We start from the raw sequence: 25,484 nt of genomic DNA on the forward strand, positions 1-25,484 counted from the left end.
GAATAGCTGGCCTAAAAAAGGGAGAACTGGAACAAATCAAAAGGCAGTTTTCAAGCACTGGAAGGGTTCTGAAGGAAGCAATGGCATATAGTGGAAAGGCCGGTGGCTCTGGAGTCAGAGAAGCTGGAGTCATATCTTTCTTCTGACACTTACTACTTCTATGGCATTGGACAAGTCATTTTTCTGGGAAATGACTTTCTCATCTGTAAATTGAGAACATTTAATGAGACTCTGAAGTTCCTTCCAGTTTTCATTGTAGGATTCTATGAAAAGGAGACTATGTTTGCTTTGCATGGAAATGGAAGGCAGAACAACAAGTCAATGGAAAAGTAGGTGTAAGTTCAGATAGAATGATGGGAGGAAAAAATAGCCTCAGGTAGAGAGGTACAGAGGAGAGGCGGGGCTGCCCAGTTTTGGGGGGCTTCACCAAGTGGCCACAAGGCTTTTTGTCTCCTAAGTCTTAGAACGGATCCCATAGGGCTCCCTGGTCTCGGCATTCTCTCGAAATGGTCACATTCTCTATTTCTGTGAAGCAAACCAATGACTAGTGTACATATTAGTGGGACCAGTGCATGAAATGCAACTGGATTGTGAGCTTTTTGAGGACAGGGACTCTTTTTTGCCTCTTTTTGTGTACCCATTGCTAACCAAGGCACCTGAAACACACTTGATGCTTAATAAATGCTTGATGGACCAAAAGGAGACCAGAATCTGAAGTTCCTTCCCCTGATGTTGACCTAATTTCTTCACCTGCCATGTGATAATAAGGATGGATCCTAGGGGCCTTGTGAGGGAGAGTTAAATGAGAAAATATTTGTGAAGCACTCAGCTAATGCTCCCAGATGCTAGCTATTAGTATTGCTACCGTTAGTAGTTTCATTTTCATTATTAGTATTATTAAAACATCAAAGAAAGAGGAAAAGGTCTTTTTACAGTAACTTTTTGTGCTGGCAAAAAAAAAAACTTGGAAAAAAGATTTTTTAGAATGTCAACAACTGACGAATGACTAAGTTGTGGCGTGATAGCATGCTGTAAGAAATGAGGAAATAGATTGTTTCAAAAAGACATGGAACGACTTGTATGAATTGATGCAAAGTAAAGTGAGCAGAAGCAGGAAAACAATTTCTACAACACTTAAAAAAAACTTTGAAAGATCTAAAAAGCATGTTCAATGCAATGACCCTCCAGAGAAATGATGATGAAACATGCTGGTCATTACAGAGAAGTGACCAATTTAGGGTGCAGAATAAAATGCAGACATACACATACATATATATGTATATGTGTATGTGTATATATATATATATACATATAGTAACCCTAGGAAGTAAGATTAGGGTTAGGGTTAGATGTGTGTGTATATATATATATATATACAAATGTATGTTTAGATATAGGTATGCATATTTACATACATATATGTGCATTTTATATATTTATACATATAAATATACACATATATGTATGTCTAACCATTGAGGAAATTTGGTTTGCTGACTAGACATACTTGTTACAAGAAATTTCTGTTATTTTTTAATAGAGAAATGGGGGTACTAAGGTAAAGAGATGTTAGAGGCACCTTCAGATATCTCTAGATTTATTCTATTTTGCTTTGCTATAAGTGACTGCTCCCAAAATAAAAGTAAGCAATCTGTAAAAACCCATCATATAAAAAACAGCACATCAATAAAAGTGCAAGTGACTAAAATAAAAAGATGCTAACAGGATTTTGAAGGTTTTATAAGCAGGATAGTCATCAGTGTGGATGCTCTTATTTAAAGGACATTTAACATTCTGCTCCCAGTTGGTAAAAAATCTCTCTTATTCTATTTCTTTTTTTCCTAATTTTCTACATTCACCTCATTCTGAAGGACTTAAGGCATTCTCCTGCTTGGAAGCAGTCATTTATCTTACTCATATCTTTTCAGAAATCAGTTTGTCCCATTATCTCAGTGTTGGCCAAAAAAAAGCAGACCCTGCCATCTGAAGGCCAAATAATAGTTCGCATGTAGTAGCAACTGTTGTAGTAGCTGGAGGAGAAGGAGGAGAACGATGAGAGAACAAAGTGAAGGAGTAGGAAGAAGAAAAGGAGCTAACATTTATGGAATGATTTAATATTTATGAGAGCTTTATTTCTGGTTTCATTTGACTATCTGAAGGAGATACTATTATTATCCCCATTTTAAAGATATGGAAACTGAGGCACGAAGGCAGTTAAATGACTTGTTTAAGGATAATATCTGAGTCAGGGTTCAAACTTAGATCTTTCTCACCTCAACAGACTGAATCCACCGGGCCATCTAGATCATCTATGAGATGATAAACAAGTAGATCAGGATCTGTGCTTTCCTGAAGAGTCAGACAGGACACTACAGTGGTCCCTTAGGTAGTGGAGCTTCTTACGGGACTTAAACCCTTAGCTTTTTTATCTGCAAAATCAGAGCAATAATGGTTGTTAGGAGCTTAAATTAATTGACTAAGATAACATATATTCCCAGTTATTATTATAGGTATATGATTTTTATTATTCTTAAGTAGACAATCAAAACTCTATTTAAAAAAAAAGAATTGATCAAGTTTCTTATACAAAAACAAAACCATCTCTGAAATGAGATTTGATTTTTCTTTTATATAGGTGAGGAGAGAAAGAGAGTAAAGAATGAGATTCTGGTACTAGGATCTCACACTTAATCCTTGTCAGCCCTGATCCATTGCTCTCTGCTCCCTAATCCCCATATCCCCGAAACCATTAACCTGTGGTGCAGATAGACCCATAGTCTAAGAGCATCTGTGTTCTGGGGGAGCCTCTGTGAGCCAGATGAGGCATTCAGTTCTAATATTTAGTTCCAAGTCAGTTTTCAGGAAACAAAACTCTAAGTACTACTCATTAGAGAGAAGGAAAAGGTCACGTGGAAATCCATTTTGTAAAAACTAACAGACAGTGCAGTGACTTCCATAATTTAGCCCCGGGCCTTAAGCATCACTAGCCATAGCCAGCTTCCCAGGAGGACCAGGTTCCTCCTCTCAGAACAGGTCCATATCTTGCCTCGGGCCTCAGAGCTCTCCAACTTAGCACTTCTTCTTTAACATCCCTGGTCCTTGAACCACCTCTAGACTAAAAGCTTCTTAAATCTGTTTGGTGCTGGGCTCATCAAGTCCCTTGACTTCAGAACTTCATTTTGCCTGAGTTCCATCTTCCCTCTCTCTTTCACCTCCCATTCTGCCATTGCCACAATTCTGAATTTCCTTTCTCAGTACCCATTTCCATTTGTTCTTCTAAACTCATCTCCAAACTCGTTAGAATACAGTAGTGTATGAACAGATTTTATTAAGTGCTTACTCTATGCCAAGGACTGTGCTAAACATAGGAGTCACCAATACAAAATCAAGTCAATCTCTACCCTCAGTGACCCTCAATATGAGAGACAACATATCTGGAGAGGGATGCTGTGGTGGAAGTCTTAGGGGATGGTAAATTGAACCACACCAGAGTTCATTGATATGTCCTATGCAGTAAAAACAACAGTATTGATTTAATTATGATGGGGGAGGAAAGGCCAGGAAGGGTAGAAATATGGCAGGAGAATGGATCTCTCTGATTGGAGACTCCACTCCCTGGACCTAGAATGAAGATGAATTTGTGAAAAAGCCAAAGGGCACAGAGTTGTTTCTTGAGGACCAAAAGACCTACAAAGGCTGCTCGGGCTCTTCCTCTTGGAGCACAATTTCTCACTGGACACAATTACACGGCCAGTGGGCAGCTGGACAATGAGCCAAAGAGGGGCCCAAGCTGACTCTGGTCTTTCTGGAGATATCTGTGGTTCCAGCTGTTCCAAAAAAGAATCCTTCCCACATGCACCTGGCCTACCAGAACCAGCCGTGGAAGATCTCACAGGTCTCCAAAGCACGTCCTCTCTGTGGCATTGAGATTCTCTTGGAAGGATGCCCAGCATCCTCAGGGAGAGCAGGGTCAGCTCGGCTGACGAAGTCCGTGTATATGCCGGACCTCTATTATGTGCAATACAAATTTGTACTCTGAAACATCATAATGGAATGGAGGTGGCTGTGGACTTTGAAGAGCAATAAGCCGGACCACAAATGTTGTTGGCCAAGTAAATACCCACCAAGGGGATTGCTTTTGCTCAACAATTCCCAGTTTAGTGGAGCGTGGAAAGGGACTATGTCCTCTGCCCTAAATTCTGGAGAACGTCTGGTGTATTAGTACTTCTTTCTAACTTAGGGAGAGTCTCTGGCTCCAGGCACCAGGTTCCCCTCCCTCTACAGACTAGCTGCACACACTCTGCTAGGAAAAAAATGAGTCTCTATAGATCTTTTCAAATTGTAAATAATGCAATAATCAGAACCACTGGCCAGTATGTTTTGTTTTGTTTCTATGGTCAACAAATAGATATGAATTAAAAACACTAGGAAAAAAAATAGAAATTGTCCACACCAGCTATTTCCACTGGTAACCAGGAAGGAAAAATCAGCTTTTCTCCAAGAAGGGGAGGAGGTTAGTGACACTCAGAAGAGTAGCGTACCCTGAGGGTTAGAGTGGGAAACATCAGAGTGGCCTTTGACTCAGGAATGATCTGGCTCACAAAGTGGGGCTGCAGGTCAGGGGCTCACTCATCCCCCAGGCCTTGGTCTGTCTAGATACCTGGGTCTTTGAGCCATTGCTTTACTTCATGCTTTCTTGCCCCCTAGCCACACTACATGGCCATGTATTTCATGCACATTCCCATCTTCGACTCCTCTCCTCCTAGGAGTTTCTTCATCAGTTCTTTCCCAAATGACTGTTCTAAGCTCAAAAGCAAACCATCTTAGGTTAGAAAAAGGGAATACAATGGGAAACCCATATTCAGACTCCCAAGGGCCCTCTCCCGAGCAAAGCCTCTCATATGCCTGGTCAAAAGTGGGTTATCCTCAAATGGCAGTGACTGCCATACCGTGTATTTACAGGATGCTCTCATGTTAATTATAAAGCTATTTATGAAGGTGGCAGGAAGGGTTTGCTTTCCAAGCACTAGTAATTATGAAGAGAAAGTCCACTTGATGATGAACTTTTGACACATCATGAGACAAAGAAAAGTAAAATGGTCCTCAGTCCTGTGTGATTATTTCTCTGAAAAGGGCAGCATATCAGTAAAGAGGCCAGAGAGATGGAAGGATCACGCAGCTTTTAAGTAGTGCATCCATAAATATTAACTTAACCGTGTTTTTAAGGTGATATCTTTGTCCAACAAGTAACAAACTGATTAATAGTAAAGGATATAAAGCATAACAATTTTCCAATTCTTGCCATAAAGGAAACCATAAAAGAAGATGCTACTAAATGGAAGGAACCCCAGGTTCTCCTTGGAAAGGCAAAAAAGGAAATTAGTGGAGTTGGTTTTATTGGCACTTAGCAAGTGCTCACAAAATCCTTTTCGTTCCATCCACTTATTCATTCATTTTATGTACAAAGACAACAAGAATCAGCATAAGACACTTGGTGATCTTATTTTGTAGGCCTCAAAATGAACATAAGGGAAAGAGGTAATAACAGTTCGGGAACTATTTCTTTTTTTTTTTATTTTTTCAATTAAAGCTTTTTATTTTCACAATGTATACATGGATAATTTTCAACATTCTCCCTTATAAAACCTTATGTTCTAATGTTTTCCCTCCCTTTCCCCCCACCCTCTCCCTTAAACAGTGTAATCCAATATATCTTAAACAGGTACAATTCTTCTATATATATTTCCACAAATATCATGCTGCATAAGAAAAAAATCTAATCAAAAAGGGAGGAAGAATGGGAAAGAAAACAAAGGAAACAACAAAAGAGTGAAAATGCTATGTTGTGATACACATTCAGTTCCCACAGTCCTCTCCCTGGGCATAGATGGCTCTCTCCATCACAAGGTCATTGGAACTGGCCTGAATCATGTCATTGTTGTAAAGAGCCACATCCATCAGAATTGATCAGCAAATAATCTTATTGTTGCCATGTACAATGATCTCCTGGTTCTACTTACTTCATTCAGCATCAGTTTATGTAAGACTCTCCAGGCCTCTCAGAAATCCTTCCTGCCCATAGTTTCTTACAGAACAATAATATTCCATAACATTCATATGCCACAATTTATTCAGCCATTCCCCAGCTGATGGGCATCCCCTCACTTTCCAGTTTCTGGCCAATATGAAAAGGGCTGCCACAAACATTTGTGCACATATATTTCCCTCCTTTAAGATCTCTTTGGGATGTAAGCCCAGTAGAAACACCGCTGGGTCAAAGGTGTGCACATTGTGATAGCCCTTTGGGCAGAGTGGAACTATTTCTTAAGAAGCATGAGGAGGTAGAAGAATTCTGTGAAAATTCAATACTATCTTCCAAATTAAACCAGCATATACTTTGCTACTCAACCCATTATTTTAATGCAAAAATGGTACAATGGGAGAAAGAGATAGATATATTTATAGACATAAATATAGATAGATATACATATCTATACATACACAATGTGTATATATATATATATGTATGCATGTGTATATATATATATATATATATATATATATATACAGTATGTGTACTTTTAAATATGACTGGTGTTTAAGAAACAAAAGAGTCTGAAGGCTCATAGACTACATCAGAACCTTAAGCCTATTTGTCATCAATACATTCTAAGAGAACCAAGAGACTCTGTATATGTTAAACAATAGATAATATTCCCCCAAAGAGATTGATAATGACATTAGAGAACAGAAATGATGATTTATTTATGTGGAATTATTTCTGAATCACTAATTAGTACAAAGGGAAGCTGGGTGGTACAATGAATAGAATGCCAGTCCTAGAATCAAAAGGACCTAAGTTCAAATCCTGTGTGAGACATATTACTGTGTGACCCTGGGCAAGTCACTTTACCCTGTCTGCCTCAGTTCTTCATCTGTAAAATGAGCTGGAGAAGAAAATGACAAACTACTCTAGTATCTTTGACACAAAAACCTAAATGAAGAGTCAGACATGAGAGAAATGATTCAGCGAGAACAGTTAATAACAGCCAGACTGGAATCAACATCAAATTAGAAAAAAGAATACAAATGAAGACAAGATATGAAACCTAATCAAAAAACATGAACCAGAAATGTTTTTCACAAGTTATTGGCAGAAAAACATCTCTCCAAGACTGTGAGTTATACAACAGTTGCTGACCTTTATCGCTGTTGGGTAAATTATGGTAATGAAATCACAGGTTCAAACTGGGGAAAAAATAGACTACTGACATTGAAATATAGGAAATGGAACAGACATTGACACAGACTATGATATCTGACAGAATTTTAATAGAAGATAAAGCAGTTACTATATCTGGGAATCTGTAAATCATCTCAACCAACAAACATTTCATCTCTTTTCCAAGTGCAGAGAAATCACAACCAGGAGCAACTCTGGTTTAAAATATAAGTTTACTTGTAAGTCCTACATAAGAGGATAGTGGAATATTGTCAGCACTATTCCCTACTAGTGGAATGATCAGTGGAGTGAAAAATAAAGCTATGGGAAAATGGGTACAACATCATTTATGACAAATCATCCTGAGAATATTTAAGAACACAACAAGGAGATTAATGAATGGAAAGACTGAAAAAGCATCATCAAGATTGCCATGACAAACTATTTCCTCTATCAGTGACAAAACAATCACTCTATTTGGATTCTAACATCCTCATCCATGCTTCACTCACTGAGTGATGAACTTGAAATAACACAAAAGAAAGTAAAGGCAGGAAGAAATAGTGGACCAAATCAAAAGTACCCAGAAGAAGGAATGATCTCTTGAGAGCATTATAGAATTGATTTTTGAGCCAACTCAAAGATTAGATGATTAGATAAAATCAAGGAAGCTATTAGTATTTTTCAGAGAGAGACAGAGGGAAAACAGAAAGAGAGACACAGACAGACACAGAGATAGGGAAAGAGAGATGGGAGTATTGATAATTTCTGACTTTTATGCCTACCTTTTTGTTTCTATAAAATCTTAAGAAAATAAAGTATATATACACATATATACCTATATATAGGATTTTTTCATAGCCATTTAGAAGGGGAAAGTAAGCCCTTAACAAATAGCATTCCATAACAAGCCAAATCTTCTTCAGTTACACAATGGACTAACAATTAGAGAAAACACAAGATCTTACTGTGTATACACTACACAAACACACATATGTAAAGACATATTTTTATGTAGGTATTCTGCGTGTCTGTGTGTGTGTGTGTGTGTGTGTGTGTAGCTTGGCAAGTTCTGGAGACCTGACAGGGACCAAAATCTAAGATCCATGTTGAGAGCCTCCAAAAAAGTCATTTGCGTGCTCTCTAGCTTTCTAATGTGCCCTTTCATAGGAGGAAAAAACAGTTGGGAAAATGGGCTTGTTTCTTATTACTTTCTATTCTTCAAAAATGTGTGCTCTGGGGCCATATTTAATTATAAGATTTTTCTATTTATCATAATAGTTACTACTTAAGTGGCTGCTTCCCAGAAATGAAGGCAGCCATAGAGGATTATTTGGAAGCTTGAAAGCAGCTACCTGTGGTGTGTGTTCCCTTATGATGCTAGCTTTTTAATAAGCTTTATTTGATTTTTCCCTCATCACTTTGTGTGGCAGATCCATATTCCAAACCCTAGGGAAGTTTGACTAATACTCTATCTCTTCTATGTCAACTCAAGATATACTTCATTACTAGAATTTTATTGGTAATAGAAAATTGTAGGCTTAATGAATCTCAAGTTTATATGTAGGATTTATTCCTAGAGGCAAGAAATGAAATTATGATTGAATATACTGATTCTCATGCTGATATAATTTCTTTTTTAGGAGAGAATGAAAACAAATATCCAATAGTATCAGCTGTTTCAGAAGTTATAGTCAGTTCTGTAAAAGACTCCAAGAATCAAAAGAATAAAGTTGAGCCTGAACTTTCCCCCATACAGACCCTGTGCTGTCTTACTGGAGGCTGCCTTACTGATAAAGAGATTAAAGTTCACCTTCTGATTAAAATGACCCTAAACAATCAATAGGAGCAAATTCCTTGAGGAACATAGCTGCCTTGTATTTTGTTTTTCTTTTTTAATTATTTATTTAAAACAAATAGAAAATAAGAAAAAAAAAACTAGAAAAAAAAAGGGGGGGGGGATTGCCATGTGTCCAGAAGAATATCAGGATGGGTTTAAAGTATGCAATAAATTTCCATTTCAAGAAAAAATATATACTAATAGAAGACATTACATTCATAACTATCCTTCTTTTCTTTGCTTCCTTGAGGTTATTCTTTGGTTCTCTGCTGTGCCTTTTTTTCCTTTATTCTTTTTTCTTCTTTCATCCTCCCACCTAAGCACAAATATGTGTGTGTGTGTGTATGTATATATATATATATATGTATATATAGACATAGATTTAATATATATATTTATATAAATATAATATATTCATGTCTGTAGACACATATATATATACACACATACATATATCTGTGCATATGTATACAAATATACATTCATATATATCTACACACATTTACATGTACATAGACATGCATCTAAAACAAAACTAATATGAATATCATGTAGATTTCTTTCTTGATTGAAACTTTAAGTTTGACTTTGAAATCAGTGATTATTAGGCCTACTTTTTTCTAAGTTATTGTGCTTAATGAATATCGATTTATTTCCCATCCCTGTTAACTCTTCTACTTTAGTTCTACTCATTAACTTGCTTTGCTGCTACTTAACCTCCCTTCATCCATGATCTCTCCCTTACCTTCTCCCTTTAACCTTTCCCTCTATTTTTATCCCATTCCCAATAATCTACATATTTATTCCACTCTCATTAATCTAAACACCCTTCTGTGCCCTATCTTATCCTATGCTACCCTTTCCCTACATATTTATCCCTTCCCCATTAATCTATATATTTTGTCCCACTTTTATATATCCTTCTATATCCCATAATCAAATTCTCCCCCCATTTATTTCTTTGTAGACTTTGGAGGGTGCTTCATGGTATACATATGCATTGTTCCCTATTTAACCCATTTCTGCTGTAAACAGAAACCAGCCTTCCTCCCCCACCTAATGCCTCTCTATCATTTCTTCCTCTGCTCCTCATTTGTAAAGCATAATTGCTATTTTTCCTTTTCCTAGACAGTTTTGCTTTTCAAAGTCATGTCATACTCAGCTCTTTCCCACTCTTTAATTTGAAGCCCTCAATTACTAATGTCAGTCTTAGACATATGGTTTGCATTTCCACATTTAAAAGATAAACAGTTTGTCCTTATTGAATCCCTTAAAATGTGTCTTTGATGTTAGCTTTTATATGTTAAATTTTCTATTGAATTCAGGTTTGGTTGAGATAAAATTCTGTGATTCAAACCAGTTCTAATTGTCCAGTGATGAAGAGAGCCATCTACACCCAGAGAGAGAACTGTGGGAGCTGAGTGTGGACCGCAACATAACATTCTCACTCTGTTGTTGTTTGCTTGCATTTTTTTTCTTTCTCAGTTTTTTTTCTTGAGCAGCAAGATAACTGTATATATATATATATTGGATTTAACAAATATTTTAACATATTTCACATGTATTGGACTACCTGCCATCAAGGGGAGGAGGTGGGGGGGAAGAAGGGGAAAATTTGGAACAGAAGGTTTTGCATGACTCAATGTTGAAAAATTACCCATGTGTATGTTTTGTAAATAAAGCTTTAATAAAAAGAGATAAAATCCTGAACATGTTAGTTCATTGAATGTCCATGTTTTGTTCAATATTGTGATTAGTTTTGCTGGATATGATACTTTTGGCCACAGATCTAGTTCTTTTGATTGTCGATGTATAATATTCCAGGATCTGCAGTCTTTCATTGTAGCTGCTAATAAATCCTGCATATTTTTAATTATGGCTCCAGTGTAATGGGCCAGAACTCTGAAACAAGGATTCTTACAAGGTGTTCACTCAGTGGAATTGATGAGACAATGGTTATCTAGTTTATCATGATGCTTAACAGTTCTCTAGTTCAGTACATATACTTAGGACTTAATATAGATCTAAAAGATTCACACCTATTCTACAAGATTCACACCTATGATGGTGTAATTATAATAGAGTATATAAGCCGGGACAAACTGAGCCAAAAACATTCATTCCATCTTCCACCTTTGTGGTGGCTGGAGGTTAGAGCACAAGCCCTTGGACTCAGATTCATTCCATCTCCCACCATCCTGGTGGTTGGCCTGTTCTCCTGCATTTCTCCACTGAGAATATATATGTATACATGGATGTGAATATATATATATATATATATATGGATGGGGTATATGTATAGATAAATAGATTAAAAATAGATAATGCCTTACAGGGAAAAATAGAGACCAATCTTCCATATTCTACTTACTAGAGAGAAACAAAGGAGAAGGGTTGGGAGAGGCTGCCTGACTCCCAGAACTCAGGGTAGCATGTATGTATGGAATGGATGGAAGTCTGAATGGAGAAAGGGGGTGTGTAGAGAAACATACTGAAAAGTATTGATATGATTGTGATATTATCCTTAGATTCTGAGAAGAATGGAGGCAGAAGGGCAAGAATCAATGTTCATCTCCCACTACCTCTATGAATAAAGCTGTTAATTGGATGGATTTATTAGGAAAGGAACCTTGATTTGGGTCTTTAATTGTATTATCCTCTGGACAGTTGTGGACATGTCTCATGACAATTTTTTGAAAGGATTGATGACAAATCCTTAAGCCTCAGTCATTGGAAATAAAATGTTTTCCTTGAAAGTTAGGAGAGGGAAGACTCTAGGATGCCCCTGAGGTTATTCAAGTAAGTGTGAAACTGGTACTCTCAAGTGAAAGGCAAGTTTGGAGAAGGGATGACATTGGGTTAAAGAAGAGATAACCCTACAGTTTTAGATATGTCAGATTGGAGGTTTTAGAGACTTATAAGTAGAAGACACAGGAAGTAAGCTGATGATTTGGGACCAGACAGCAGGCATGAAGTCAGGACAGGAGGGATAGATTGGGGAATCAGAAAGAAACTTATGAGATTTCTAAGAGAGCATGAAGAGGGAAGGTCAAGTGTGGTCTTAGGGATCCTCACTTCCAGAGGACAAACATTGGAGGAGAGGGCAGTAAAGGAGGCTAAGAAAGAGAAGCTATAAGAGGTGGGTGGAGGAGATGGGAGAAAACCAGAGAAGAGAGACTCTCCTGGAAAAAGAGCTGATTAACAGAGTCCAAAACTGCAGAGAGGTGTAGAGGATTGGGGAAAGATGGTTTAAAGATGGTTGTTTATCTTTAAGAGAGCAGTTTCTAAAAAGGAGTCTGAGAGTCAGAAGCCAGATTGTAATGGGGTGAGAAGTGAGGGTGGAACAAGAACATGGAGGCAATCGGTGCAAATGACTCTTGCTCTGGATATTTTTCTGAGAAAAGGAGGAGAGAGTGCTTGAGAGGATGGCAGGGTCACACGAAAACGTTTTGTAAGGATGGAGGAATATTTATGAGAACCAGAGATGGAATAAGGATTGAAAGACTGGCGGTCATGGAAAAAGAGAAGGAAGACTTCAGAGAGCTGCCTCCTGCCTTGCTTCCTGTGGCCAGAGAGCTTGACCTGCAGCTTCTTGGTTTCCTTCATGTTATTTGCTCAGTTGGGGAGTACTTTCCAATCGCCCAAGAGAAACCTTGTGATTCAGGGCTTGAACTCTGGGCCATTCTTGGTACCGGACCAGAATCACCAACCTCATCATTAGCATTTCAGGTTTGGTCCTGTCATTTTTGCTTTCAGTTGAACTGTCGTTCATATTCAGTGATTTGATTTTGTTTCATCACAAAAAGATGGATCAATCTTCCATGATGGACAAGGCAATATGGAGTCCCCTGGAAAGCAAAGCTGAAAGAAGCTACAGAAGTGTCCCCCAGGAGCAATTAGGAAGGCTGGGACACAAACTCAAGTAGATGCATTGCAGGGGAGCTTTGCAATAAAGATGAAGGGGAGCTCCAAGTCCATGGGCAATTTGAAGGGAGAGATTCCTCTTTTTTAGGCTGCCAAAGGCTTCCTGAAGTCTAGGGAAATTTTGTGTGAATCATGACCCTGTGGCAGGGGACAAGAAGGTCCTTCAGCCGAAGTCGAAGGGAAACAAATATTCTAGAACACTGGCATGGGAGAATAGGCAGAGCAATTCATTTTCTGTGGACCACTTAATAACTTTCAACTTCAATTATTCTTGCTAACTAGGTGCTACTTAGATTGTATATAAAGGAATCATAAAACCATAGATTTATTTATTTTATTTATAAATTTATATTAATTTTATATTATTATTTATTAATTGGAAGGAACCTTGGAAACCATTAAATCCAACCATCTCCTTGTACAGATGAGGAAACTGAGGCCCATAGACATTGAATGACTTGTCTAAATTCACACTATATTAACTCCAGCTAGTAAGTGAATGAAGTACTTCTGAACTCAGATTTTCCTAGTTTCAAATGTCTTATTTATTAAGCCAGAAGAATCAATCGTGCAGCCAATGCCCATGCATGGCCCATAACACTCCTGAATGTGTTCAGAACCAGATTAAAATAGAATTCTGATTATTTCTGATATTAATAAGTTAATGTGTTAATTATTTAAAAATAAAGACGCGCATATGGGTTTCTAAATCAATATACAGTCCTATGTTTTAACATCTCCTGTTTCTCTGAGTCTGAGTCACTTTTCTCCCCCAAATTTACCTCTCTATTGCAGGGGTGGAGATAGAGCTCCAAAATCCTTATCTTGTACCTGCCTCTCCCCTTTCCTCTACTATGTCTGACAATTGTACTGGGGCAATCCTGGACCCGTGTCATAGATTCAAAGCACACTTAAGGTAATCTTTGCTCAGATGTCATAAGATTAGGTGGTTATTTTCCTCCTGGAGGTGAAAGCCTTTTCTTGTGTTCTTGATCCCATTCATCCAGGCTCCTTTGGAAAATTCGTTGTTCCTTTTTTCATTCCTCCTCCCTCTTGAGTCTGGTCTCTGACCATTTGATTCTCCCTTACTTTCTCCCATATAGGTACCCCTGACCCGATGTTATAGCCACAGGGATCCCATTACACAGAGCAGCTCCCAGAATAGATTGGACTTCAGAGAGAATGAGTTTTCAATCTTTAAGGGTCTATCAATTGATACCCAATTATTACCCAAACAATGATGTTACCTCTTTCAATTCAGTCAAGAAGAAAATTGTTCATGCTTTGGAAAGGGATGCAGAAACATGGCAGCATGTTTCTACTTGGCTTAATATTATATTAGTTGTCTTTTTTGTAACTATTTCAACTGATTGGAATGCAGGAAGAGGGTGTGGACCAATTACCCGAGAAAGTCCATGTGTGCTACTTCCACAAAAACCCTTTCAGATACTAGTGCATTTAATGATGTGAATTGGTACAAATCACTTCCCCTCTCCGGGTCTCAGGAGGAGTAGCTGGCCTTCTAGCCTTTGAAATACCTCAACTTCCAGCTCTGATTCTCACTTTCTCAGGCTCTAGTGTCTTCACCATCAAAACTCTTGCTACTAAATAAGGGGATTTTTGTTTTCCTGAAATCTGAAGTACAGAATTTTGTTATGGATTTCAGTGACAGATAAATAATCAAAAATAAAATTTTCTACACCTGGGCCAATCATTTATTTTAAAATCCTACTTTCTTCCAGCTTTCCTGTTCCCTTAAGTACATGTGAATACCTCTGGGAGATATTTGGTTTAGCTTTTTGGCCCCAGTCCTTACAGGAAGCACAGTGGCCAACATATACACTCTAGGAAGTAGATGAGAAAAACTGAAACCTTTCACAGAAAGCTATTCCAAAATCTGGCTCAGTCTTCCAATGGCAATCTCTCAAATGCTTTCAAGTAAGACCTTCTGATTTTCAGGCATTTCCTTCCTTCTTTGGCTGTGTAGGCCGGTGAAGGAAGAGGCACAGTTTTGGGTATCAAAGCCTTCTCCATACTATGGTCTCACCATCCTGGTTGGCTTATAGGGATTATTAGGTCCAGCTAGTTATTGGGTACAGTTAGATCTCAAAGTCAGATGTGTTCATCAATGGCAAATATGAACTGTAATTGGGAGTAGGAGCTGGAATAATTTCTTCTGAGTCTTCATATGCTTCATATGATGGCACCTTCCATCACCAAAGTGACTTGCAAATTAGCTTCCTTGTCACTCCTAACAATGATGGGAGGTTGGCTAAGGATTAGAATCTCACTTTCCTAACAGTCAGTCCAATATTCCATCCATTGAACCAATGCTTGTACCACCCTACTTGGGCAGTGTATGGTGGGGATGTTCAGTTGCTTTCAGTCCTGTAGAAATTTTCATGACCCACTTGGGGTTTTCTTGGCAAGGGCATTAAGGTACTTTGTCATTTCCTTCTCCAGCTCATTTTATAGATGAGGAAACTGAGGCAAACAGATTTAAGTCATACAGCTAATCAGAGTCTGAGAACAAATTTGAACCCAAGAAGATGAATCTTCCCGACTCCATATGCCTTTGTCCCCATCTGCACTGTTACCTAACTGCCTCTATATGGGGGAAATAGTTATGTTAACCAGAAGGTGCATGGTGTCATGTCATTGCTACCATTGTCATTACCATGTGGAGATTATTAATGTTCACACCTGTAAGGGCTCTCATCTACAAGATTCCTGCTCAGCTCCAGATACAGACAAGTTCTGAAGTTCTTTCCAATTTCAGACTCTTTTATTCTATTGGACTTATTTTATGGATAAGGGAACTATAGCTTTGAGACATGACATGAATCACTGGAGGCTACAGGATGGGTTAGTGGTAGAACTGTTGGTCCTTCCCTAGTTCCAATAAATTTCACTCTTCTACTACCCACAAACAGCATAACTAATGAAAATGAGGAGAACAAGGAAAGAAAGGAGAAAAACAATTAATGTTTATATAGGACTTTCAGAATTGCTAATTATTTTACTCATGTTCTCATTTGCTCCTCATAACAACCCTAAGATATCATTATCATTATTATCCCCATTTTACAAATGAGTTCATTGAGGCTCAGAAAACTTAAGTAAATTGAACAAGCTCATACAAATAATAAGTGACATTAGGTGGGATTTGAACCCTTGATACCAAATTCAGTGCTTTTTGCATTGTACCACATTATAAATCTCTTTTTTTCAATATGATTGTAAAATGTAAATGTTTCTGCAAAATGATATCCACTATTAACCAATCATATGAGTGTATATTAGTTTTAAGAGACTTAAGTACTCCATTTTAGTAGGAATGAGGAAGGTATGAGATCCGTGTGGAGAAGAAGACAACAAAGGACCTAAAAGAGAAAGCTGAGCTTGAGTGAGGATCTAAAAATTTGTAATGGCATATGTTAATCTTATTTAAATGGAGTAGTATCTCACGGTGGGGAGACCTAAATTCAAATCCCAGCTTTGTCACTTACTAACTGTGTGTCTTGGAACGATTACTTTCATTTCAATTCAAGAGACGTTTTTGAGATGCCCATTATATTCAAGGCACTGGACTCACAAAGACAATGAAAAACAAGCTCTGCTTTTAAGGATCTTATCATCAACTCTTTGGTACTCAGTTTGATCATCTGTAAAGTAGGGATAATAATATCTCATCAGCCTTCCTCATAAGGTATTTGCAAAAAGAAAATAAGATAACATGAGAAATACTAAGAATACTTATATGTATTTTAGCTGATTCTAGAGTTTCATTAACATAGGGAACTTCCTGGTAAAGAAACCCCTTCAATTAATATGTTAAACATTTTCAGCAATTTATAATCTTTAAAAGTCACCTGGGCCATTGAGAGATTAACTGACTTGCCCAGAGTGATGTAGCTAGCATATGATGGAGGAAGGACATAAGCCCAGGTTTTCTTAGTCCCCAACCCAATGGCCCACACACTCCTCCATAATTATGATTCACTATGAATGTAAGGAATGATGAAGAGAAGCCCTGATATACGATGTGAGGGGCTATAACCACTTGCAGCCCAGTAGAATGGGAATGTCATTGTATGGCTCAAAGGGAAGCAGAATAAATATTTCTAGCCTTTTCTCCACCTTCTTCAAGGGAGACTTTCACTTTTTTCTGGAGGGGAAGTAGAAGGTTGGGGCCAAAGACCCTCCTTTCTCCTAAGAGAGAGGGGTTCTGGACTGTGAGTAGATCCATCTGCTTCCTTTAGTGTTGCTAGTTTGGGGTATATAATTGGGTACAAGCTAACTTCTAATCATTTTGTATTATTAGAAGGAAAGAGATGGGACCACAACTTGGTAGCCAAGACTTGACTTCTTTTCCACAAAATATCAGTTCCACTAAGAATACATGTGGCAATAGCCAAGAAAGCTATTTATCAAGAACATAACAAAATAGAAATCAGAGAAGCTATATATAGGAAAATATATAGCAGACAATAAAGAGTGAAGAAGCTCTCCTGCTATGGAGATAACAGCTCAATCAAAGAATCTAACCCAAGGGAAAACTCCCTACAGTCTCCAGCATTAACAAGACGGGAACAGGGACATGATAGAGACTACAAGTTCCACTCATATGTTCCTTCCTATATTATTTCCTTCTATTATTTTTAATTTATAGAATATTTGTTAATCAATTTTAAAAGAATAATAAACTGGTTATATGACATAATTGATGAACTAAATGACATACTTTTATGGAAAAATAACTATATTTTCCAAAATAAAAATAATTAGTGATTAAAGTGGTATTTTTTACATGTTCTTGAAAACATAATATCTGTCTTTTTTTGTTTTTGCTTTGTTTTAATACTACATTATTTTTCCAATTATATGTAAATTTAGCTTTCAACTTACATTATTGTAAGATTTTAAACTCTAAACTTTCTATTTCCTCTCTCACGTCCCCCTCTCCAAGACAGCAAGCAATCTGATATAAGTTACAAATATTTTAAGTTACACATTAACATATTTCCATGTGAGTTGTGTTGAGAAAGAAAATCAGAAATAAAACAAAATAAGAAAGGTGAAAATAATGTGTTTTCATCTGCATTCAGTCTCTGTAGTTGTTTCTCTGGATGTAGATGACATTTTCCTCCAAACTCTTTTGAAATTGTCTTGGATGACTATATTGCTAAGAAACGCTAAGTCTGTCACATTTGATGATTACATAATCATGTTGTTGCTGCATGCAATGTTTTCCTGTTTCTGCTCACTTCGCTCAGCATTAGCTTATGTAAGTTTTTCCAGGCTTTTCTGAAATCAGCCTACTCATCATTTCTTATAAAACAATAGCATTCCAGTATATTCATATTCCACAAATTATTTAATCATTCCCCAATAGATGGTTATACACTAATTTCCCAATTTTTAGCCACGACAGAGTTTCTACATTTTTACACAAGTGAATTATTTTTCTTCCTTTATGATCTTCTTGGGATACAGACCCAGTAATGGCACTGTTGGATTAAAAGGGATGCACAACTTTATAGCCTTTTGGGCATGGTTCCAAATTGTTCTCCAGAATGACTGGATCAGTTCACAACTCCACCAACAATGCTTTAGCGTCCTACTTTTGTCACATCCTCTCCAACATTTATCATTATCTTTTCCTGACAAGTTAGCCCATCGGATAAGTATGATGAGATGTTACCTCAAAGTCATTCTAATTTGTGTTTCTTTTAATCAATAGTGATTTGGAATAATTTTTCATATGATTATATTGGCTTTTATTTCTTCATCTGAAAATTGTCTGTTCATATCCTTTGGCCATTTATCACTTGGGAAATGACTTGTACTCTTATACATTTGATTCAGTCTTTATGTATTTTTTTAAAATTTAAATGTAATTTGAAAATTTTTTAAAATTATAAACACTGGCTGTAGAAAATGTTCCCCAGTTTTCTGCTTCCCTTCTAATGTTGGCTGCACTGGTTTTGTTTGTGCAAAAAGTTTTTTCATTTAATGTAATAAAAAATTATCCATTTTAAATTTTATAATGTTTTCTATTTCTTCTTTGGTCACAAATTCCTCCTTTAATATCTGACAAATTTTCCATTGCTCTCCTAATTTGCTTGTAGTAGCATCCTTTATGTTCAAATCATGTGTCTATTTTGACCTTGTCTTGGTACAGGGTATAAAATGTTGCTCTATGCTTAGTTTCTGCCATATTATTTTTTAGTTTTCCCAGCAATTCAGAAACTGGAGTCTTTGGATTTAACAAACAGTAGATTACTAAAGTCATTGACTATTGTGTTTTGTGAACCTCACCTGCTCCACCACTCTATTTCTTAGCCAGTACCAAATGGTTTTGATGACTGCTGCCTTATAATACAGTGGGGTATGGTACCTAGGCCACTGTTCTATCACTGTAATGTTAATAGTATCCTCCAGTAATGTTACCATTTTAAAGTTCAAGAAACAGATTCTGAGCAGTCAAGTGATTCCACAGAAAGGAAGAGCTAGGAAACATAGAATCATAAGTTAGAAATGCAAGGAATCTCATCAACTCTTTTGCAATGTAAAACTGAGTTTGGGGAAAATGTCTCACCCGATATTTCTAGGTAATATGTGCCTGAGCCAGAAATTGAAGGCAGACACCTAACTCACTGGTCTCTCCATTCCATCATGGCCCTAGACCCCCCCCCCCAACTTGTACTGGTTCACACAGACCAACCACTCACCTTGGTGACTTTAAAATAAAAGATATTACTTCGTGGCAAAGCAATAACTAACAAATCTGGAACCTAGGAAAAATTCAATTGGAAAGGAAGGAAATAGATTGATAATGCTCCCAAGTTGCATACAGCCATACCAGAGGAGAAATAGCCCAACCTCCAATCATTCAGAGTTCAGTCACCTTTGCATAACTCTAAAAGTCCCTTAATCCCCAAAAGAGGCAGGGTGGGAAAATGGCAGAAGGTCAGAGCAGTGGAAAATAGTATTTGATTGTTATGATACAAAAAACTATAGGCTGACATAGTCTTTGCCTTGAGCATAATCCAATTCTTGGATAATTTGCTTAAACGCTCATTCTCATTCAATTCAGTGGAGAAATGAAGACTTTGCCAAAAATATGGAAAAGATTGAAGGAGAAGGAAAGAAAAGAATGTGTCAGGTTTAGCTGTATGTTAACAGTGTAGTTGAGGATCGAAATGTCTTATAGCCAGATCCTGAGCTCCATAAGAACTTCATGGACATAAACACTTCACCTTCAAATCCTTCTCTTGTTTCTTCCAGGTTTCTCCTGCCAAGATGCATTTTATATTGTTTTGATACTTGCCAAATTCAAAAGTATAACTATAAAGTGATGGCACATCGGTGTGCTGGTGAAATACATCTCATTATTCTTTAGTTCCACATCTAACGGGGACACATCACTTTTTCAAGGTGCCCTGGAAAGAGATCCAAATGGAACAGGATATGTGCAATGATTATAATAGCTCATATGGTTCTCTTGTGGTTTCTCCACAACAATCTTAAGAAGAAAGGAGAGCAAACATTTTCCTATTTTACAAATAAGGAAACTGAGCCTCAGAGAAAAGAAATGACTTACTTGTCCTCAACCTGTAAATGTCAGGGGCTGGCTTAGAATTCAGTATTGACTCCAAGGGGAATGATGATTCTTTTAGAACAGAGGTTCTTAACCTGGAGTCTCTGAACTTGCAATATATATGTGCATATGTTTGTATGTACACATGCAAATATATTGTATGTGTATATATATATATACATATATATACATTGTGTGTCTACATGTGTACAAATATGTGTATTATTGGGAACTATTTTAATATAAATTATTTTCTTTATAATACCATTAATTTTATTTTAAATACTTAAAAACATTATTCCAACATGGGGTTCATAAAGTTCACTAGACTGAGAGAGAGATCTAAGAATCCCTATTTTATGTCATCACTGCCTTTTATAATGAGGTTCCCAAACCACTTAAATTATCTACTAGCCTTTTGGATGTGTTTGGTACTAGAATTCTATTGTTTTGATACAAAAAACCCATAGGCTGACATAGTCTCTGCCCTGAGCAGAACCCAATTCTTGGATAACTTGATTGGGCACTTGATTGGGGTGCTTTTAATTTAATCAGAAGATTCTTTTGTGGGCATCATTGGTACCGTAATGGGTAGGGAACCACAAAATGATTTGTTTATCAATCCCCAAAGAGAGATCAAGCTTCCAGTCTTGTGCTATTAGGAAAGAACTATTGTTCAATTAACATACCCTCATTCATACTCAAATGTAAATAACTAATATTAGAAGATTTATGACAACCGATTTTGAAGGGAGAGAAGAAGCTGATGGCTGGAGGGTCTGTGAAAAAAAAAAAGACTCTGCTTTGGAAAAATCCCTGAAAAGGAGGGTTGAAGGCACTGAAGATAAACATTGGCCCTATCTGAATCCTTCATTGATTCAACAAGCATTTATCAAACTCTCTTTACAATAACTCCTATTTCTGCCACACTTCAAGGTTTTTAAAGAACTTTCTCTGCAACAACTCTAGGATGTAGGTGGTACAAATAGTACAATTCCCCTTTTACTGACAAAATTGTGATATGATGCTCTCTTGTCCCTATTCCATGTTGTCTTCAAACTTAAGAATCTGCTATGGATCTGTGACGTGGAAAGCTAAATCAAACAAAACTCTTGCCTCAAGGACACTTAGAAATTAAGACTGGAAATCAACAAGTACAAAAATACTATAATTCAGGACAGTAGATCATAAGTGCCACAAAAAAAGGGAGGAATGAGGTGACATTTGATCCAAATTGAGGATTGTGGTTAGTTGAGATTTTATCAACTCCAAGGTTCATTTGTCCAGAGGGCTCAAAGAAATAATAAAAATGCTGCTAGTCTGATACGTACAGCTAGCCATATGCTGCTCATCCCTCTCTAATCCCTTCTGCCTATCTTCTTCTAACTGGAATAGATGACTCGTACCTTCCAAAAAAGCCAAGAAATTATTCATCCTCCATCCCTGTCCAACCTTCTACCGCCAACCCTCAATGAGCCAAAGCAAATGACTAGGGAGAGAAAATCAAGAATAAAACTGACTTTGAGTTAACTGAGTACATATTATTCAAGGTTTTCATTTGAAAACCATTGAAAACTCAGCTGTGGAACAAATGTTACTGTTTTCTTTTCCTGCTTCTGCCTCTGAGTCGCCAGACAAATCACCACAGGTGTTTTCCTACTTTAATAAACATGTTTAATTCATAAAGATGCCATAGCAAAACCTGGGGTTTGTTTGGGGCTAAACATACTTAAGATGCTTACTTATTTTTTTAAGTAAAGCATGTGGATTGGAATGCCAAAAGTATGTTCTAGTGAAAAGAACGTTGGTCAGGTCTCAAGTCCTACTAGCTCTGAGTTTAGTAAGTCAAATGTGGATGAGAGAACTTGCAATATCGACCTTCCAGGGTTGTTGTGATGATCAGATGTAATAGTAAATTGAGTAACCCATAGTCAACAATCATTTATTAAATGTTGACTATATGGCAGGATCTTTGCTAAGCATCTGATTCTAGTAAATTCAAGGGATTATTATTAACATATTATTAATGTTATAACATAAAAATAAAATAAACACTTGAAATGTTGAATAATGTATCCAGCAGGTACATTATCCAATTATCAAATGTACAATAATCAAATATGATATATATTGTGAACTTACAAAATTGTTAATTGGTATTCCCTTATGAAAATGTAATAATTATTAGTGGGCCATTGCTTGCTCTATAATACTTGGCAATATTGTAAGTTATCAAATGATACCCAGATATCATCTAGTTATTTGGAATGACTTGTTCCTTTTTGATTCCATTTGGATTAGAATAATAGGCATTTACCAACAAATAATGGTGAATTTACTAACAAACAATGGCTCTTTTAGAACAGAGAAGATAGAAGATAGCTGAATCCCTGAGAAATGGAGTTCAAGTAAGAGTTTGGACTAAACAAAGGGTTCTTCACCATTATGTCATGGACCCCTCTGGCAGTCTGGTAGAATCTATGGACCTTTTCTCAGAATAATGCTTTTAAACTATCTTTGCATATATTTAGAAAAGAAAAGACTATGCATTTTTGATTTCCTTCACAGGCTTGTTGTACACTATTTTAGAGTCCGATTCTTTTTGTACAGCAAAATAACTGTTTGGACATGTATACTTATTTTGTATTTAATTTATACTTTAACATATTTAACATGCATTGGTCAACCTGCCATCTTGGGGAGGGGATAGGGGGATGGAGGGGAAATATTGAAAAAAAAGGTTTGGCAATTGTCAATGCTGTAAAATTACCCAGGCATATAATTTGTAAATAAAAAGCTATAATAAAAAAATTTTTTTAAAGAAAAGAAAAGGCTATTATTTTGTAAAAAAAGAATTATACTTTTTAAAATACATATTATTATAAAGAAGACCAGTTAAATTAAAATAAAGGTGTCAAAAATAGTTTTTAAGTTCCCAGACTTATGTTAAGAAGTCCAGGACTAGACGATCTCTGAGGTACCATGTATGTCTAATATTCTAAGGCCCCCTCTGAGTTCTAACAATCCAGGAATTCTCCCAATTATGTTGATGTTGACAGTTGAGATTGCAGAGCACTATGCTAAGGTGATGTTAATGATCAAATAATATAAAATGATAAAATAATTAAATATCAGTTTCTGAATATCATCATCTTGATGGGATTATTGCATGGTCTGAAGAGCAAAAGTAGATTTTATGCAACTCCACAAAATCTCTCAAAACAATTGCAGAGGAATCATTAGAAGCAGAAGGGGAAATAGGATAGAACGAGAGGTAGATGAAGATTGAAGCAGCATGAGTGAGTCAAGTCTGGTCATTGCCATTCACTTATCTGCTTGGATCCTGGTTTTCACCTCAGGCAGGCAGGTGGCTAATAGACATTTATTGATCACTTACTAGATGCCTGGCTCCATGCTAAGTGCACCACAGCAGCCAACTATGACTCCTCCAATCTCCCAGGAAAATGCCAGGCTACCTCCACCAATACAAAGCATCTAGGACCATGACAGCCTAGCTTCAAGGACACCCAGAAAGACAAGTGCCCCAAACTGCAGAGCTTCCCAGCTCAGCCTACCATCCACTTTTCCACTCTCATCTTCACTGCTCTGAAATCCTCACAAATGCTCCATCTAATAATGGGCATTTATGAAAGGGCAAAGCTGAGCACAGTGGCACCCTCCCATGGACCCTCCCAACTTCACGTTCTTTTTACAGTTCTTCATTCCCCCATTCATGTCCTGAACCCCTGCCTTATCAGGCAGGGAACTCCCCTGTGCTTTTTCGAAGGTATTTAGAATTGCAAAGCAAATCTCTGCATGTCAGGTTACTTCATAATTGAGGCAAGTTTTTTCATTCATTTGATTTTATGCATCACTTGATCTCAGTAGCATGATGCTACCTCAAAGACAGTTTTATTTTTGGAAATTAGCTAAAAATTATTAGCAGTCAAGTACCATGATCAAAGTGAGTAATGGAATTGTTGTTCAAAATAAGGTGTGACCAAAGGCTAATGAAACAGATTAATTTGTGTTTTCCCTCCTAAATCTAGGTTCCTCTGACCCTAAATTTGTAATGGAAACAATTCTCAAAGATCAACCAAACATTTTTGAATGTCTACTATATTCCAGGCACTGTGCTACAAAAAAAAGACAAAAAACAGTCCTGCCCTCATTTACAATCTAATGGAGGAGGCAACATCCAACACATTTTTGAACCATGATAAAATTAGGACGCTGGCTGATGCATTTGATAGAGCTCTGGACCTGGAGTTGGAAACACTCATCATCCTGTGTTTACATCTGACCTCAGACATTTATTTCCCAGCTGTGTGAACCTGGAAAGTTGCTTAACTCTGTTTGCCTCCGTTTCCTCATCTGTAAAATGCACTGGAGAAGGAAATGGCCAACGTCTTCAGTATCTTTTCCAAGAAAACTCCAAATAGAATCACAAAAAAAGCAGATACAAGTGAAAATGCATCCTTTGGAAGAAAAAAGTCATGTCCTGATGTTCTGAGGGAACTCTGGACTAGACAATATGAGCCTCCGAGTTTATTATTCAAAAGATGGCTCAGGATTAAACTTCATCCATCCATTAGAGGTTAAGATCTGAGCCTTAGGTTACATGTGTCTTGGTTGAAAAAGTTGAAAAATTATAAAGAAAAAGCATGACCAAGGGAAAGGGACCTGTATGTGCACGAATGTTTGTGGCAGCCCTTTTTGTAGTGGCTAGAAACTGGAAACTGAATGGATGTCCATCAGTTGGAGAATGGCTGAATAAATTGTGGTATATGAAAATTATGGAATATTACTGTTCTGTAAGAAATGACCAACAGGATGATTTCAGAAAGGCCTGGAGAGACTTACACGAACTGATGCTAAGTGAAATGAGCAGGACC

At 37.1% G+C, this 25,484-nt stretch overlaps 1 protein-coding gene across 1 annotated transcript in view; it reads right to left on the reverse strand.

Moving 5' to 3' along the window:
* The window catches only part of STK32B (serine/threonine kinase 32B), a 377,048-nt gene that overhangs the window by 318,280 nt on the left and 33,284 nt on the right, over positions 1-25,484 (reverse strand). Inside the window, exon 2 of the mRNA XM_031941567.1 lies at positions 2,274-2,429. The gene's annotated coding sequence lies outside the window, so the exon portion shown is untranslated. The remainder of the gene's footprint in view (positions 1-2,273; positions 2,430-25,484) is intronic.

This window comes from Sarcophilus harrisii, chromosome 6 (assembly GCF_902635505.1).
Source record: "Sarcophilus harrisii chromosome 6, mSarHar1.11, whole genome shotgun sequence".
In the NCBI taxonomy this organism is placed as follows: domain Eukaryota; kingdom Metazoa; phylum Chordata; class Mammalia; order Dasyuromorphia; family Dasyuridae; genus Sarcophilus; species Sarcophilus harrisii.